Raw genomic sequence first — 6,320 nt, 5'->3', positions numbered from 1 at the left:
TGATGATCTTCCCTTCACTCTGTACCAGTATAAATTGCCCCTTCCTCATTTCAGCCCAAGCTGCTTCACAGGAAGAGCATCCATGTGACCAGGCACCTCTTCCTCCCCTTCGACAGGCACTAGCAGCTGCTGCTCTTCACAGGTGTCTGGCACATGGTGTTGTGTGGGCCCTCCTCATGTTTGTCACACAAATGGGTGGAGAGAGTCAGAAGAAGCTCATGGAGACATTGACCTACACAGCAAGATCTCAAACTAACAGCAGAGAAGATTTTTCAAACTGGTCTGGTTAGGTTACATTTTTTTAGACAATTTCAATGAAAATCCTAAGATTCTCATGTCAAAATGATACATTTGAGTTATAGCTAGTTATGATACATTTTAAAAATAAGCTCATGTAACAATCACAGCTAGGGAAATGAAACATTTGCAATTATTCCGCCTGTTTTGTTTTGGTTTTGTTATTTTCCTTTTTTTTTTTTTTTGTTTTTTTTCATTTTGATCCATAACAGGATAGCCTTTTTTAAGTCTCAAAATTTGTCAATATGGACACTTAATTTTAAGTGTGTTCTTGGAATTTTGTAAATAAAATTTTTCAATTTCCATATGTTCAAAACTCAAACATTAGTTTTACTTTTCCTCGTAAGTTTTTGCTGTGTCATTTCAAACATCTAGTTCTCATTTAAGACCAAAGAGAACACTAATGAGAACAGAGGTTGAATATACTGGAAAAGATGACATTTCTGGGGGTAGTGTATGAAAATAAGGAACTCAAAAATGCTAGCAAGCCTAAACTTATTCTATATATTCTGTACTGAAATTGACTAGGTCTAATTCCAAAATCATACATATAAGTCTGGAAAACAATCTTTGCAATCAACTTAATAATATCTTTTTCAGTTTATAAAAACACAAAACGCAGTAGAAACACAGACTGATTTAACAAAATAGGCCCATTCCCTGATTCATTTTCTCATGAATCAAGCTAAAATACATTCCACAAGGCTGCAGTGCCCTCATAATTCACATGAAAAGTCACATTAAATAACAAAACAAAAGAACAAAACACAACATATATTTAGCTTCAAAATACTTACCTATTGGGTAGTTGTTCACTGTACATATTTATTAGTGTTTCATTTTGTTTCAATGGCTTTTACAAAGAAATAATAGACAGAGCTTTTCTCTCCCAGGCTTCCTCCTGTATCCCCAATGGCACTCAGTCAGCTTCCTGCAGCAAAGCTTCCACTAATGCTGTTCCCTTCCATTAGCACCTTAGGGAATACAGAGATGAAAAGATTTGAGTGTTTATCTGGAAGATACACTGAGGGTGCTGTTGAAGCAGTATTTTAGAAACTCACTGGTATATGGCAGTTCATAGGAATTTGAAAAAAAAAAATCCCAACATAACACAGTTTACATAAATTGAAAACTTTCAGAACCATATTTCATTCTGAGCAAATATCTGCTCTTTGTTGCCTCTGTATATATTCTTTAGTAATTATTTTATAGAATTTCTGATAGAGGATATGATGATTTTCTGAATAAGCTGGAAAATATTAACAGACTATTTAAAACCAACAATTGAATAGGAGGAGTTTGGTGAGGCTTGAAACAGTTATGTACTTTGATAAGAAAGGCTTATACTTTTAATATTACCAGTCAACTACCACTTAGGAAATTTAAAGGAAATACTCTTTCAAAGCATCTCCAAGGAAAACAACACACTGTTTTGGGGAGAGGGGGTATGCTTTTAATCTTTCACAACTGAGAGGTTGATTTTAGAGGAAGAGTTAGTCTGTTCTGCAATGAATACAGTCATCCTCCAAAATACTAGTACCAGAATCCTCGGAGAGTGTAGATACCTTTTACACTCCATGCATGAGCTACTTGTGCTATGCATGAGCTGAATCAGGTCCTAAGTGTACTACCTGGGGAAAACAGCCAGTAACTGTTCTCAGAAGTTATGTGTAATTAAGACAACATCTCATGTAATGCTTACCGGGTAAATTCCAATTTATTCATCTTTGAAAGGCCATTACTTTTAATGAAAATGTACCATGTAGTCCAAAGTAGCATAGGCATCTTCCTTTAATATTTTTGTACCTTACTGTATTGGAATTCATGGCATCTTTAAAATAAATGAAAACACAGACATCTAATCATTATTTGAAGAAAAACTGATAAATAAAGATGAAGCTGGAAAATTGTCCAGGCCCTAAGATAGCAAAATAGTGTATTATCACTGTCTTTGAGAGGCAGCTGAGAAGATCAGTAAGAAACATAAACATCAACTGCAGAAGCAAACAAAACTTGGACTTCCATTCACTCAAAGCCCTGCATAGTTTTGACTAGACTTTTATCTGCTCTGATTTGACTGTTTACTTCAGTCTTCAATGTCATTCAGAATTTCTTTTCCATGTTTGCCTTTTTATCCTTTTTATTGCTGTAACTTTCTCTCATTACCTTTTCCTTCCCTTTCATTCCAGCTTCAACTAACTCTACATATACTTCACCCCTATTAAAAAGTGAATTAAAACACTGTAGCCAGCTATCAGATAATTTATTCTTTTTTTTTTCCCCATTCTACCTTTCTTGTTTGAATTGTTTTAGCTCACAGCCTTTTCAGACAGAAGCCCATATATTTCTCTAAGCAAAGAACCTAGCACATTGGGGCTCCATGTTATGTTACAATTCTAAGATGCATGATTAGTATCCATGATAATACTTGGTGTCAGCTTGAATTAAATACAATGCAGTCCATGTTATAAATGAGTCCATGGAGACTCATTTTATATGTGTGCAGGGACAAAACTGCCCTATCACATAGGTACTAGAAAGATGAATGTGTTAGTAATTGAAAACAACTTGTTTCAAAACTAACATTTATGGTTCCATACATATAACACAAAGCATGACTAATTTTTTTTTCTATTTTAATTAAGAGCTGCTTTCTCATATTTGCATACATAAATGAAACTACATTTGAAAGTATAATTTCAGTGTGGACTACATAAAAAATTACATTATCAAGACCTTTCGATAATAAGAGTTGATATAATATGTCAGGTGTTATTCTAAACATGTATTTTGTGTTACAGAATTTAGGCATGTAACCAGATTAGATACAAACTAAATCTGTTAGAATCCACAATACAGTAATTCATTAAGGATGTGGATAAAATTCCTAAGAAATGCACAGGAATTTCACCATGGGCTTTCTTTTAATGTGATGCAGTGAATAGTGATATGTTTCCAAATTATACAAGTATCATTAGAAAATTGACAGTAAACTGTGCTTTTATGAAGACTGCATTGTACAAATGATAAAGGCTGAAAAACAAACAAACAAACAAACAAACAAACAACAAAACAAAACACATTATTTGCAATGTAATTAAAAACAAACAGAACAACAGTAGGGTATGTCTGCTTTGCATTTTTTTGTCACGAGACATGGGGGATAAAAGACCTTTCCATCTGATGTGTTTCAGTGGTCTCCATCTAATATAAGAGTATTAGTGGTCACCATCTCTGAAATGGCTTAGCACAGCATTCATGCACAACTAGGCAGTGTATTATTGTACAGGATAAGAAGAAGTGATTTTTAAGCAAATTTGAGCCACTGTCTGGGAATGCCTGTAAGAAGGGTGGAATACAGACAGAACAAAACAGGAAATTTTGTTTTCTTTCTAGGTTCTTTGCAGGTACTTCCCCTGCGTTCTAATATCAATGATATGCTGAGTATTTTAATTCGATTTAGTATATCATTATTGGTGGAGGTAAAATAAGGACGCATTAAATTCAAGCTGAGCTATAATGGAAATCCTGTATTCATTATGTATGTATTAAAAATAATCAAGTCCATGATACCACCAAAATAAATCCCAAAGAAATGCAGAAAATTATTGTTAAAATGCTATTTTAAAGTGTTATCAGTTGAGTCATTCTCTGTAACTAGAGATCGCTGTTGTTTTCTTTTCAAAGGCAACCAATCCTTTACCCTTTCCAAAGCAAACACTTAGAAATAAAGTGAACTTTCTCACCTTTCAAAATAGAAGCAAGGTTATATATATATACACACACATATATATATATACACAGATATATATTTTATATATATATACATTTATGTATACATATATATATATATATATATATATATATTTTTTTTTTTTTTCTGTGAGGGTCACCAAGCACTGACACAGGTTTTCTGGAGGGATTGTGTAGTCTCCATCCTTTGAGATATTCAGGAGCTTTCTGAACGTGGTCCTGGGTACCTTGCTCTAAGTGACCATACTTTGGCAGGTGTTTTGGACAAGATGACCTCCAGAGATCCCTTTCAAACTCAACCATTCTGTCATTAAAATAAAAATTACATTTTGTTATTGCAATCACCTTCCCATTCCCTCTAAAATTTCTCAGGTAAATATATGTATTCCTTACTGTACAAACTAAAGGAATTCATGTAGATCAAGAGATTAAATATTTGGGGACATACTTGTTTTGTGTAATACAGAACGGTTCTGAAAATTATTTCTGCTAATTGAAACCTGGGGGAATTACTATTTTATCTATAAGAAGATTCTGCTGTAAGTATTTTATAAAGCTGTTAATATTTTCACGAGAGGATGTTCTACTGCAGTTTCCTACATGTAAACATCCTTAGCATGAGAAAAGTTCATTTTTACCGTAGCTTATTATTCTACTATATATAGATTTTAATATATTAACCAATGTCATTTTCTGTAATTTGCACATCAGGAGACAGGAAAAATTTTGAAATAGAGTGTAGGAGATTTAAGAAAGTTCCTTTCTGTGTGTGGTGTTGTACAACAATCAGTTCGACACTTCAAACATGTTAGCTCCTGACATCTGACATTTATTTGGCCAATTCTTCACTTTGATATCCAGGAGAAATAGTTACTATAAAGAATTCTGTTTTAAAATCTATTTTGCATATGACTCTTGCTACTAAAATGTTCTTTTTGGCTAAATCAAAGCTTCTTCACTGGCATGCTGAAAGGCAAATCAGCATGTCTCTACCAGATTTCAGCTTGCACCAACTACTTCTGTGCTAAGTCTGTATGCAAAAAGTGACAGTAATATGTATAATGAAGAAAGTGTTTTGTTCAATAACTTTAATTCATTCTGAATTTTTTTGACTCCCTCTTCTCATTTCCACAAAAAAAAAAAAAAAAAAAAAAAAAAAAAAAAAAAAAACTTGAACAGGTATCAGCTCTTGCTATTTGGACAAGAGATGGAGAGAGAGTAAGAAAGGATTAGTGAAAGAAATGTTAGGCAGCCTTTACTTTTCCAGAAGTATTTTCACTTAAATATCCGAGAACGAGAAATATGCAATGTCCATGATGCCTCCTTTTTTGAAATGAAGACATTGTTCCATAACTAACTTTTCTTCTCCTTCAGATAGATAGACAACAAAGTCTCCTCAGAATCATAGAATCATGGAGTGGTTTGGGTTGGAAGCGACCTTAAAGATCATCTAGTTCCAAACCAACTGTCTTTGGCAGAGACACCTCTACTTGACTATGTTGCTCAAAGCCCCATCCAACCTGGCCTTGAACACCTCCAGGGACACATCCACAGCTTCTGTGGGAAGCCTGTGCCAGTGCCTACCATGCTCACAGTCAAGAATTTCCTTCTTATATCTAATCTAAATCTACCCTCTTTTATTTTGAAGCTGTTACTCCTTGTTACTATACTTCCTGACAAAAAGTCCCTCCCCAGCTTTCCTGTAGGCCCCCTTTAGGTACTGAAAGGCTGCTATAAGGTCTCTCTGGAGTCTGATCCTTGCCAGGCTGAACAACCCCAACTCTCAGCCTGTTTTCAACGGAGAGGTGCTCCAGCTCTCTGAACACCTTTGTCTCTGCTAGGTGGACAATAGTTGTCAAGTCAGGCAACTATTGTACCTTAAATTATATAAAGGAAATGAGCAGCATTTCGTATTCTATTCTAATAACCTATAATAACCATAACCTATTTCAGGTTGTTGCTTATTTTTCAAGTTACTTTACTGTTTTTTTTTTTTTTTTTTTTTTTTTTTTTTTTTTTTAGTTTATCATTTCCACATTTCATAGTATGGTTTTTGTTATGGAAACATTTGCCATTGGCATGAGTCAAGCTTAGTCATAGCCACATGGGCAAAATAAAACTGGCTTATATAGTAGTTGAAAATTTATGTAAAGGTTTTGGAGATAATAAAGATTTTTATGATGTTTGTGGCTGTGCATATGTATGTATGTGCACAGATACATACACACAACTCATGAAGCTGTAATATCAAGATTTGAAAGGACGTTGTT

The 6,320-nt window shown here is 34.1% G+C and overlaps 1 long non-coding RNA gene across 1 annotated transcript in view; it reads right to left on the bottom strand.

Moving 5' to 3' along the window:
* Positions 1–587: 587 nt before the first annotated feature.
* The window catches only part of LOC119716166 (uncharacterized), an 83,424-nt gene continuing 77,691 nt past the window's right edge, over positions 588–6,320 (bottom strand). The window contains exon 3 of the long non-coding RNA XR_005263938.2: positions 588–1,271. This is a non-coding gene — a long non-coding RNA (uncharacterized lncRNA). The remainder of the gene's footprint in view (positions 1,272–6,320) is intronic.

The sequence above is a fragment of the Anas platyrhynchos genome, chromosome 2, assembly GCF_047663525.1.
Source record: "Anas platyrhynchos isolate ZD024472 breed Pekin duck chromosome 2, IASCAAS_PekinDuck_T2T, whole genome shotgun sequence".
Lineage (NCBI taxonomy): Eukaryota > Metazoa > Chordata > Aves > Anseriformes > Anatidae > Anas > Anas platyrhynchos.
The sequence above is the reverse complement of the archived record's forward strand: the minus strand, read 5'-3'. Positions and strand labels throughout refer to the sequence as shown.